The sequence below is a fragment of the Gracilinanus agilis genome, chromosome 2 (assembly GCF_016433145.1).
Source record: "Gracilinanus agilis isolate LMUSP501 chromosome 2, AgileGrace, whole genome shotgun sequence".
In the NCBI taxonomy this organism is placed as follows: domain Eukaryota; kingdom Metazoa; phylum Chordata; class Mammalia; order Didelphimorphia; family Didelphidae; genus Gracilinanus; species Gracilinanus agilis.
This window is the reverse complement of record NC_058131.1, coordinates 492,469,281-492,483,247: the sequence shown is the minus strand read 5'-3', so window position 1 is coordinate 492,483,247 and position 13,967 is coordinate 492,469,281.

Genomic DNA, 13,967 nt, shown 5'->3' with positions numbered 1-13,967 from the left:
TTGAAGAGAATGACAATGATGAGACATCCTACCAAACTCTGTGGGATACGGCCAAGGCAGTACTCAGGAGGAAATTTATATCCTTGAGTGCATATATTAACAAATTAAGGAGGGCAGAGATTAATGAATTGTGCATGCAACTCAAAAATCTTGAAAGCGAGCAAATTAAAAATCCCCAGATGAAAACTTAATTAGAAATACTAAAAATCAAGGGAGAAATTAATAAAATCAAAAGTAAAAGAACTATTGAATTAATAAATAAGACTAGAAGTTGGTATTTTGAAAAAACAGATAAAATAGACAAAGTACTGGTCAATCTAATTAAAAAAAGGAAAGAAGAAAATGAAAATGGCAGCATCAAAGATGAAAAGGGAGACCTTACCTCTAATGAAGGGGCAATTAAGGCAATCATTAAAAACTATTTTGCCCAATTATATGGCAAGAAATGTAACAATTTAGGAGATATGGATGAATATTTACAAAAATATAAATTGCCTAGATTAACAGCAGAAGAAATAGAATACCTAAATAATCCCATATCAGAAATAGAAATTGAACAAGCCATTAAAGAACTCCCTAACAAAAAAATCACCAGGGCCTGACAGATTCACAAGTGAATTCTATCAGATATTCAAAGAGCAACTAATCCCAATACTATATAAATTATTTGATATGATAAGCAAAGAAGGAGTCCTACCAAATTCATTTTATGACACAAATATGGTACTGATATCAAAGCCAGGTAGACCAAAAACAGAGAAAGAAAACTATAGACCAATCTCCCTAATGAACATAGATGCAAAAATCCTAAATAGAATATTAGCAAAGAGACTCCAGCAAGTAATTAAGGAGATCATCCACCATGATCAGGTGGGATTTATACCAGGAATGCAAGGATAGTTTAACATTAGGAAAACCATCCACATAATTGACCATATCAACAGTCTAACAAACAAAAATCACATGATTATCTCAATAGATGCTGAAAAAGTTTTTGACAAAATACAGCATCCATTCCTATTGAAAACAGTGAAAAGTTTAGGAATATAAGGACCTTTTCTAAAAATAATAAACAGTATATACCTAAAACGATCAAAAAACATCATATGCAATGGGGATAAATTAGAAACCTTCCCAATAAGATCAGGAGTGAAAGAAGAATGCCAATTATCTTCTCTATTATTCAACATAGTTCTAGAAACACTAGCAGTAGCAATTAGAGAAGAAAAAGAAATTGAAGATATCAAAATAGGCAATGAGGACACTAAGCACTTTGCAGATGATGTGATGGTCTACTTAAAAAATGCTAGAGAATCAACTAAGAAACTTGTAGAAATAATCAACAACTTTAGCAAAGTTGCAGGATTCAAAATAAATGCACATAAATCATTGGCATTTGTATACATTTCCAACACATTAGAGCAGCAAGAAGTAGAAAGAGAAACACCATTTAAAATCACTGTAGACAATATAAAATACTTAGGAATCTGTCTACCAAAACAAACACAGCAATTATATGAAAACAACTACAAAACACTTTCCAAACAAATAGAACTGAATCTAAACAATTGGAAAGCCATTGATTGCTCATGGGTAGGATGAGCTAACATAATAAAAATGACCATTCTACCCAAATTAATATACCTATTTAGCACCATACCTATCAAACTACCAAAAAACTTCTTTACTGAATTAGGAAAAACTATAACAAATTTCATTTGAAATAACAAATGATCAAGAATATCAAGGGAAATAATGAAAAAAAATGTGAAGGAAGGAGGCCTAGCAGTACCAGATATTAAACTATACTATAAAGCAGCAGTCATCAAAACAATATGATACTGGCTAAGAGACAGAGAGTAGGATCAGTGGAATAGACTTGGGGTAAATGACATCAGCAAGACAGTGTATGATAAACCCAAAGAGCCCAACTTTTGGGACACGAATCCTTTCTTTGACAAAAACTGCTGGGAAATTTGGAAAACAATATGGGAGATATTAGGTTTAGATCAACATCTCCTACCCTACTCCAAGATAAATTCAGAATGGGTGAATGACTTGAGTATAAAGAGGGAAACTATAAATAAGTTAAGTGAACACAGAATAGTATACTTGTCAGATCTCTCGGAAAGGAAAGATATTAAAACCAAGGAAGAGTTAGAGAAAATTACAAAATGTATATTAAATGGTTTTGATTATATTAAACTAAAAACTTTTGTACAAACAAAAACAATGTAGTCAAAATCAGAAGGGAAACAATAAATTGGGGAAAAAATCTTTATAACAAAAAACTCTGACAGGGGTCCAATTACTCAAATATACAAGGAGTTAAATCAATTTTATAAAAAATGAAGCCATTCCCCAATTGACAAAAGGGCAAGAGACATGAATAGGCAATTTTCAGGTAAAGAAATCAAAAGTATTAATAAGCAAATGAGAAAGTGTTCTAAATCTCTAATAATTAGAGAAATGCAAATCAAAACCCCTCTGATGTATCACCTCACACCTAGCAGATTGGCTAAAATGAAAGAAGGGGAGAGTAATGAATGCTGGAGGGGATGTGGCAAAATTGGGACATTAATGCATTGCTGGTGGAGTTGTGAACTGATCCAACCATTCTGGCTGGCAATTTGGAGCTGTGCTCCAAAGGCTATAAAAAATGCCTGCCCTTTGATCCAGTCATACCATTGTTGGGCTTGTACCCCAAGGAGATCATAAATAAACAGACTTGTATGAAAATATTTATAGCTGCTCTTTTTGTGGTTGCAAAACACTGAAAAAGGAGGGTATGCCCTTCAACTGGGGAATGGCTGAAGAAATTATGGTATATGCTGGTGATGGAATACTATTGTGGTAAAAAGAATAATAAAATGGAGGAGTTGTAGGTAAACTGGAAAGAACTCCAGGAACTGATGCAGAGTGAAAGGTGCAGAGCCAGAAGAACACTGTACACAGAGACTGATATACTATGCTAAAATCGAATGCAATTGACTTCTGTACCAGCAGCAATGCAATGACCCAGGACAATTCTGTGGGATTTATGGTAAAGAACGCTACCCACATTCGGAGGAAGGACTGCAGGAGAGGAACCATATAAGAAAAACAACTGCTTGAACACATAAGTTGGGGTGGACATGATTGGGGATGTAGACTCAAAACAACCACACCAATGCAACTATCAACAATTTGGAAATAGGTCTTGATCAATGACACATGATAAAACCAGTGGAAGTGTGCATTAGCCATGGGTGGCGTGAGTGCGCAGGATGAAGGGGAAAGTAAGAGCATGAATCATGTAACCATGTTAAAAATGAATATTAATAAATGTTTAAATTAAAAAAGAAAGACAAGACAGATACCAAAACACATATGATATAACCAAAGTAGAACATGGGGGAAATCCATATCTCTAAAAGCTTAAATCAAAAAGAGACCAAATAACAGATCAATGAATTGGGCATACAACTTAAAAAAAGAAAAAAAAAACTAGAGAAAGAAAATTCCCCAATTAAACACAAAATGGAAATGCTAAAATCAGTGGAAGTTATTAAACTGATGAATCAAAATAGATAATGAAGATAATATGATGTACCTAAAAAACCCTGACCCAATTAAAAAAAAAAAACTTTGAAACAACTAACAATTTTAGCAAAGTTTTAGGATATAAATTAAAGCCACGAATTTTTTTCTATATACTACCAACAAAACCCATTAGTAAGAAAAATATCATTTAAAATAATTTTAGACAATATAAAATACTTGGCAGTCAACTCAGGGACTCTATGAACAAAATTAGAAAAGACTTGACACAGAAAAACATATCTAAACATTTGGAGAAACACTAATTGTGGGTAGACTGAGCCAAAATAATAAAAATGACAATTCTACCTAATTCAATTATTTAATAACAATTTTTTTCTGGTGGAATTTAAGATTTAGAATACCAAAGGAATCTACGGAAAAATGAAAACATGTTAAGGAAGGTAGTCTAGCAGTTCCAGATTTTTTGAAATTTTGAGATTACAATATGGTAACCATCAAACAGTCTAGTACTAACTAAGAAACGGAAAAGAAATCAATGGGATGATTTAGATACATGATCATATCATTAATTCACCTTATTTATCTATTGTTTGATGATACCTAAGATCCTAGTATTTGGAGTTAACAATTTACAATGTGACAAAAAATTCTGGAGAAAATGGAAGGCAATTTGAAAGAAATTAGGCATATAGTAATAGTTCAAAATATATAGAACAGTAAAGTCAAAACATGTAAATGATTTAAACATAAAGGATGTTATCATAAGTAAAGTATAGGCAGACAGAATAATGTACCCTTCATATCTATGAATAAGAGAAGAGATTATGATCAAACAAGAGATAGATAAACTAGAGGAAGTAAAATAGATTATTTTGATTATGTGAAATTAAAAAAAAGTTTTGTACAAAGAAAACATATAAAAAATTGGAAGTAAAACAGGAAATTGGGAAAAATTTATAGTAAGTTTTTCTGATAAAAGGCTTCATTTCTCGAATATTTCGGGAACTGAACTTATTTATATTTTAAAACATGACCCGTTCCTCAATTGGTAAGTGGCTAAATGATATGTACACACAGTTTTCAGAAGAATAAATAAAGTTTTAAAAGTCATATAAAATGTTCCAAATTACTTACTGATTAAAGAAGTGCTCGTTATAGCAACTCAAATATCATCACACATCTATCAGATTGGTTAACATCAAAGAAAAGTAAATGACAAATGCTAGAGGGGATGAGGGGTAAAACTGGATACTAAGGCACTGTTCGATTAGTAAACTGGTCCAGCCATTCTGGAGAATTTTACTAACAAATCCAAAGTGTTCTCTCAATCTCTCTCTCTCTCTCTGTCTCTCTCTCTGTCTCTCTGTCTGTCTGTCTGTCTCTCTCTCTGTCTCTCTCTCTCTCTCTGTCTTCCTGTCTCTGTTTCTCCCCCTCTCTCTGCCTGTCTCTCTCTCTATCTCTCTGTCTGTCTCTCTGTCTCTCTGTCTCTGTCTCTCTGTTGCTCTCTGTCTCTGTCTCTGTCTCTCTCTCTCTGTCTGTCTGTCTCTCTCTCTCTCTCTCTCTGTCTCTGTCTATATCTATATATCTATCTATATCCATATTCCCTCTATACAAAAGGTTATATAAATGTTCATACTGTTTGCCCCAGCAATGCCACTGCTTGATTTGTATCTGGAAGTTCAAAGAAAAGGGGAAAGGATCTGTTTGTTAGAAACATATTAATAGTAGCTCTTTGTGTAGTGATGAAGATTTATAAATTGAGTGTATGACCATCAGTTAGGGAGTAGATAAACAAATTGCCATATAAGGTTGTGATGAAATACTATTATACAATAAGAATTGACAAGCAATATGTTTTCAAGGGGGAAAAATCTTGGAAAAGATATGAAATTATGTAAAAAGTGAAGTGATAAGAAGGAGTCTTTGTACACAGTAACAACAATACAATAATGATGATCTCCTGTGAAAGACTTAGGTACTATGATCAAAAGAGTGATCCAAGCAAGTCAAAACATCCCATGATGAAAAATGCTATTCTCCTCCAGAGAGAGAATTGATTAATTATGTGTGCAGACTGAAACATATTTTAAACCTTTATTTTTCTTATTTTAGAGTATTGTGTGCTTTCTTTTTGAAAATGGATAATAGATGTTTAATAAATATATATTCAAGTAAGTAGCCCTTTATTCTCTCCAGAGTAAATACCAAGATTCATGAGCCTGCCATAAGAATTTCCTTATATACTTCTTTTAGGTAGCTTTTATTCTAGTTAAAAATTATTCAAAGTAATATCGCATGAAATAAAGAAAAAAATGGCGATTCATAAAACCCAAGTGGTTGTACAAAAAACAATTGTACATTCATTGGAGACTGTTTTACATTATTAGATAAAGATGACAGACAAGGGAGTTATCATCTAAGTATCTTACTCAATCAAAGAAATCTTTGCTTTGGGACAGACAAGGTAGATAACTTTTTCTGGACTCTGGAATTCTCTAATTTCAATAGCTTAGTCATTTTGTACTAATAAGGGGCAAAAAGAAGACACTGAAGGGGATTAACTGCTGCAACTGAAATTCAGTTCCCTATGGATCATTTATAGCAAAATACCTCATACAGAATAAGATGGAGTCAGCATGCCTTGAATCTGTGCTGTTCCTAAAGAAAGCAGAGTCTCAGTGATATAAAAATATGTTGGGGAAGTTAATGATGGGATAACAGGGGATTTTGTAAGTTATATTAGGGCAAATAAAACAAGAAAGCTCAATGGATATTGGCATCCTTAGGAAATATACTTAAGTCACTTTCTGAGGTTCATCTGAGGAGTATAATTTTATACACTTCTTCCACAGTGGGCTTTACAAGTATCCTTATTCCAATTTTATTCATTAAGACATAGCAGTTTAGGAGCTTTAATTAAATTGTCCATAGTAAGCTATTTTGAATCAGAGCAAATATTTGAAGCCACTTGCCCTAATTTACAATTCAATAAACTTTTTTTGCTATATTTTGTTACCAGATTAATCAGGGAAAAGCTGATATAGAAAAACATTAGTCAATGATATAGTCTGGAAGTAAATGTCTATGTGGTTTGATGAGAGGGCAAGAATGAGAGAGAAACACAAAAACAGACAAAGTAAGAGAGAAGTAATGATAAGCCAGATATAAATAGGGAAATTTGCATTCATAATTTATATTTTATTAAACAACTATCCTTTCACTGGGCAAAGAAACTTTACCTCTCCACAGACATTTTAGTGAATTCAATTCAATTCAATGAACTTTTCTTTGTTACTATAGTCAGGATATCAAACCAGAAGCTATCGAATCAATGTTTTTTTATATAGACTTATTAATTAGGTTTCAAATCTACTTTATACAAGGAAATTAATGTTCTCAAAGGTCACAAGAATAATCTTTTTGAGGAAGAATACCAAAATAATGGAGAATAGAAATTGAATATAAAAAGAAGAACTAAATTTTGTTTTAATGTGAGGAAAGTGTACTTTTGTTCCCCTTATAGGCCCAGTTGAAGAGGGTGGACATAAAGGAAATAATTTTGCAGTATGAACTAAAGAAAATTGATATATAAAGAACTTCAGTTATAGTAATGATCATTGTATATTTATAAGCAAGAATAATAGGACTTTATTGATTTTTATGTTCAAAGTAAATGCCTGTCCCTCTGAATTTACAAATCCCAGAATACCAGGCCATTTTTAACCCTAAAATGCTACACAGTGATGACAAAGAAAAGCAAAATGTAAGGTGAAAAAAGAAAACACAAAAATGCCCTTTGAATGTGTTAAAGAATGTGAATGTATCTCTACATCTGCATGTGTATGTCTGTGTTATAAAATCAGTGAATTGATCCTTCATGAAATGTCTAGGAAAACTTCATTCTTTTTTAACATAAAGCCCCTTAAAGAAACTTTGTATCATGAACCATATTCACTTAATTTCTGGACCTTGAACAATTTTTCTATTAGAGGAGAATTCTTATAACTGGAAAAATCAGTTTTTTGCCAAAGGGAAAAAAGTAAGCAAAAATGTCACATTTATCACCATTTCTGCCGGCAGTGCAAATATTTTTTTCATACACAGCTCTAGTTGTGGGTGGCATCTAACAAAAATAGAATGAGTCCAAAGAGAAGGACTATTTCTTTTAGACCAAAACATCATCTTAAGTCATTTGTAGCCTTAAAAAGGGCAATTGGATCGTGTGAAAAATGAACTGCAATGCAAAAAATAAATCTCGTTACCAGTGAAAAATGCACTGCAGAACAGGGTGTACAAGTTCAGACATTTCAAAGAAGTAATAATTCATTCTCAAAATCTTTTTTTTTAATTCTATGTGTTATTCTGATGAGTACAGAAATAACCCATTACAGTATAACACTTGTAATCTATATTGTATCTAACTTCTAAAGACATATAGTTAATCCCTCCACTTTCCCCCAAACTATAAAACTGTGAAATTGTAGGTGTATGTTTATTATATTATAAAGTATTCAGAAGGCAAAAGTAAAAAAAAAGTGTTGAATCTAGGAATGATACTGAAAATTTAGGCTCTTTCTTTTTTTTAAGAAATCTAGTATGGTGTTAGCAGTCCCAGATATGGTTTCTGAGAAAAATAATTGTTATTTCAAAAAGAAAGTGAATCAAGAAAAAATAGAAAGCAGTTTGGGCAAAAAATAAATTCATATAAAAATTTGTTGGTGTCAAATTTGTACAAAAATGAATCTTTGAGAGTTTCATAATGAGTTAGGAAATATTAAATTAATAGTATCCACATTTTATTTTATGTCATTAAGTATTTATCAATTGCATTATCATGTAGTTGCAGGGGGACTCAGGACTGAAAGGAACTTGATGTGGTCAGTAGCAAGTTTGACACTTCTGACTTATACCATAAAGTGTAGTAAGTTCTAAAAGGATATTATCTAAATATTTTTAAAAGGCTTATTGTTTTTTTTTCAAAACATATGAGAACAGAAGGTCTTATCTTTCAAAATTATGGTTAGAAGAACATGAATACTGAGACAATAATCATTTTCCAACACAATAGCATTAGCCATTTATATATTCATATTTATTATTAATCATCACATGCATATTTTTCTGAGATCAAGTAAAATCAATAAGATATACATATGCAAACACACAAATACCATATGTAATAGAAAGGAATAATGTTTCTCTATGATATATATGCATATATATAAACACACATACGCATATCTAGACATGCACAAATGTTTACATGCAGAGAAAATCTTGATATAGAGATGAATAGATATATGATCATGTCTTTCTTTTGTATGTATACTCATTCTTCTATAGTAGTGATTCCCAAAGTGGGCACTACTGCCCCCTGTTGGGTGCTGCAGTGATCAGGGGTGGGGTGGTAATGGACACAGGTGTATTTATCTTTCCTATTAATTGCTATTAAAATTTTTTTAAAAATTAATTTCCAGGGGCACTAAGTTATATTTTTTCTGGAAAAGGGGCAGTAGGCCAAAAAAGTTTGGGAACCACTGTTCTATAGCAAGAGGTAGAGAGACAAAGAGATGTCTTCCTATCATGTGTTCATGTGTGTGTATAGAAAGACAGATATATAATAATCTCTTAATATTGAACAAACTTCAAAAGATGTACCATACATTATAGTCATGATGTTTAAAGTATTCACTGTGGGAAAACTGTTTTGGTAATCCTTAAAAAACTATTCTTAATGATAATACAGAATGAGAATTATTTGGAACTAATGTACTAGTTTAATGGATAGTTATCTTTACATGACAGAATTTTTTAATGAAATCTGAGCCAAAAATCTAGGAGTTATTTAACACTTGTCATGCCCCCCCCCCAAAAAAAAGATGACAAAAAAAATTTTTTTTTCTTCTTGTCATAACTGTCAGAAGGCAAGTGATACTACTTATATAATTAGTACATTTGATGTTGAGGGGGATTTTCTTTCTTTCATTGAATTATATTGGTAGAAAAAGTAAATCTTATTAAACTTCAGCAACTTTTAAAATGTTTTATTTTCATATATATGTATATACATCTATAGAAGGATGTATATGTTCACAAGCATCTATATATGCACACATGATATTTGTCATCTATCGTATATCACATTATGATGTTTGTATATGTATTTATATAATATCACCATATCCATATGTGTATATATGGATATGTAGGTATATGCACATACTCTTATACATATAAAAGTATATACAATCACATATACCCACATACCCTTCCATAATTATCCTTGTTTCCTTCCCACAACTACAACAGAACCATTACTTGTAACAAATAGGTATAGTCAAGAAGTCAGGTAAGACTAATGAACTAATTGTCCATATCTGAAAATGTATGCCTTTTTCTTTGCCTCTACTCCACCACTTCTCTATAGAATGACAGGAAACATGTTTCACAAGTGTCCTGAAGTTATTGGTCACTGACATTACTGATCAGAGGTCTTTTTCTATTGTTTTCCTTTATATTATTTTAAGAAACTGCCCTCCTGGTTCTCATTGCCATACTCCATGTCCATTCATAAACATCTCCCCATATCTTTAAATTTTTAATGTTCCTGAGTTTAATAATATTCCTTTGAATTTCCAAGATGGTGGGCACCAATCTATTTTTTTTAATTCTGTGGAAAGTCTATTTATCTGCAGGTACAGTCATCCCTCTTATATTGGGTTCACTTATCGCAGCATCACTGTATTGCAGATTTTTAAATATATATATATATATATATATATTTCTAATTCTGAATCTTGGAGTTACACTTATCATGGCACACTATTGACTGGTGCAATGAAAGGCTACCATCCACAGTGCTGTGTTCTGCATCCTGGGAGCTGATTGGTTCAGTGACTATAGGTTAATAAGAGTATGGAAAAGGTTTATAGGAGAATGGGTAGTGTTTATAAAGCCTTAAAATATATATAAATAATAAAATAAATATAATGCAATTACTTTGTGGATTTTTACCTATTGTGGGGGTCACCAGAACATAACTCCTGTGATAGGTGAGGGATCACTGTATGTACTTAAGTGTGTAGGTACATGTGCATATAATAAATTATATTGTAAATAGCATAAGTGTATATACATATATAAATACCTATACATGTTTGTATATGTGTATATACATATATAAATACCTATACATATTTGTATATGTGTACACAGGTGTGGGTCTATTCTGTGTATCTTTCCTTTCTTAACATTGGAGATGTTTTTATTTTTGCAGAGGATATGCTTTTGGATTTTGCTTGTCAAATCCTAGGTTACGCAATTAAAAAAATAATTTTATAAGTTTAGAGCTTACATAATATATTATGAAGCAGTGTGGGGCAATGGGAAAAGAACTGGCCTTGTCCCCTAAAGGTCTTGCCTCTCACACATTATGGTTTTGTGACTTTGGGCAAGTCAGTTCATTTCTTAGTGCTTTAGGTAATCTTCTCAGACCAGAAGTTATGGGGGAGTTACTAATCTGAATATGTAGAGGACTTTTTCTCAACCAGGAGTCACCTATATAAGGGACATCACAAATCCAGTTCCTAATGGTAGCTGTGTCTTAGTGCCAATTATATTAGTCTATATGCCTTTCCATTACTTCTACTATCAGCACAGTTTGGTGTGTTTTAAGCTGAAATGGCAGCTAAGGACAACAAATCCATTCTCTTTTCCTTTGGGATAATAGTAACTAAGCCATCCAGGAAAATAGATAACTCCGATAATTCCCCACTTATTCTTTGTTTTTTTTTTTAACATTTAACAATATTTTTTAGAAAAGTTAACATGGTTACATGATTCATGCTCTTACTTTCCTGTTCACACCCCAACGTCCCCCCCCCCACATAGCTGATGTGCATTTCCACTAGTGTTGACATGTGTCATTGATCAAGACCTATTTCCAAATTGTTGATAATTGCATTGGTGTGGTAGTTTCGAGTCTACATCCCCAGCCATGTCCTCCTCAACCCAGGTGTGCAAGCAATTGTTTTTCTTCTGTGTTTCCACTCCTGCAGTTCTTCCTCTGAATGTTGGTAGCATTCTTTTCCATAAATCCCTAAGAATTGTCCTGGGTCATTGCATTGCTGCCAGTACAGAAGTCCATTACATTCTATTTTACCACATTGTATTGGTCTCTGTGTATAATGTTCTTCTTGTTCTGCTCCTTTCGCTCTGCATCAGGTCCTGGAGGTCTTTCAAGTTCACATAGAATTCCTCCAGTTTATTATTCCTTTGAGCGCAATAGTATTCCATTACCAGCATATAACACAATTTGTTCAACCATTCCACAATTGAAGGACATATCCTCATTTTCCAGTTTTTTGCCACCACAAAAAGAGCGGCTATGAATATTTTCGTACAATTCTGTTTATCTATGATCTCTTTGGGGTACAAACGCAACAAAGGTATGGCTGGATCAAAGGGCAGGCATTCTTTTATAGCCCTTTGAGAATAGCTCCTAATTGCCAGCCAGAATGGTTGGATCAGTTTACAACTCCACCAGCAATGCATTAATGTAACAATTTTGCCACATCCTCTCCAACATTCATTACTCTGCCCTTATTTCATTTTAGCCAATCTGCTAGGTGTGAGGTGATATCTCAGAGTTTGTTTTTTTTTTTTGATTTGCATTTCTCTAATTATTAGAGATGTAGAACACTTTCTCATGTGCTTATTGATACTGTTGATTTCTTTATGTGAAAATTGCCTATTCATGTCCCTTGCCCATTTATCACTTGGGGAATGCCTTGATTTTTTATATAATTGATTTAACTCCTTATATATTTGAGTAATTAGACCTCTGTTAGAGTTTTTTTGTTATAAAGATGTTTTCCCAATTTATTGTTTCCCTTCTGATTTTGGCTGCATTGTTTTTGTTTGCACAAAACCTTTTTAATTTAATATAATCAAAATCATTTATTTTACATTTTATAATTTTCTCTAGCTCTTGCTTGGTTTTGAAATCTTTCCTTTCCCCGAGATCTGACAAGTATACTATTTTGTGTTCATTCAACTTATTTATAATTTCCCTCTTTATATTCAAGTCATTCACCCATTCTGAATTTATCTTGGTGTAGGGTGTGAGATGGTGATCTAAACCTAATCTCTCCCATATTGTTTTCCAAATTTCCCAGCAGTTTTTGTCAAACAGTGGATCCTTATCCAAAAAGTTGGGTTCTTTCAGTTTTTCATACACAGTCTTGTGGATGTCACTTACCCCAAGTCTAATTCACTTCCAGGCTTATTTATTAATTCAAAAGTTCTTTTACTTTTGATTTTACTAATTTCTCCCTTGATTTTTAGTATTTCTAATTTAGTTTTCATCTGTGGATTTTTTAAACGTTTATTAATATAATTGCAATTTTTACCATGGTTACGTGATTCATGCTCCTACTTTCCCCTTCATCCCCCACTCTCCCCCCACCCATGGCTGATGCTCATTTCCACTGATTTTAACATGTGTCATTGATCAAAACCCATTTCCAAATTGTTGATAGTTGCATTGGTGTGGTAGTTTCAAGTATACATCCCCAATCATGTCCACCTCATCCCATGCATTCAAGCAGTTGTTTTTCTTATATGTTTCCTCTCCTGCAGTTCTTCCTCTGAATGTGGGTAGTGTTCTTTACCATAAATCCCTCAGAACTGTCCTGTGTCATTGCATTGCTGCTGGTACAGAATTCCATTACATTCGATTTTACCATAGTATATCACGCTCTGTGTACAGTGTTCTTCTGGCTCTGCTCCTTTCGCAATGCATCAGCTCCTGGAGGTCATTCCAGTTCACCTGGAACTCCTCCATTTTATTATTCTTTTTAGCACAATAGTATTCCATCACCAGCATATACCACAGTTTGTTCAGACATTCCCCAATTGAAGGACAGTTTTGGTTTCTAATCCACTCTGCTATTTGCTTCCGTTTTATGAGAGAGTTCATCCCATTCACATTCAGAGTTATAATTATCAGTTGTGTATTCACCAACATTTTGGTATCCTCCCCTACTCCCACCTCTTCTTCTTACACTATTTTCTTTTAAACCAGTGATTTGTTTTGAGCCAGTATCACTTGTCTCCTCCTTTGATTAAGTTTCCTTTCTACCCCCTCCTTTATTATTCCCCTCTATTTATTTTTAAAGGCCTAATCAATTCCCTCCCCTTTCTGCTCCCCTCACTTTTTTGACCTCCCCAATCCCCTGCTCCCCTTGGTTTATACCTTCTGACTTGCTCAGTAAGGTTAGATAGAGTTTTTATCCCAATCCCTCTCCAGGTTGATTACACTGAGAGTAAGGTTTAAATAATACCTCTTAATGCTCTCTTCCTCTCCTTCTTATAATAGTATTCATCCATTCCCCTTACCATGCTCTCTTTGTGTGTAATAGAAT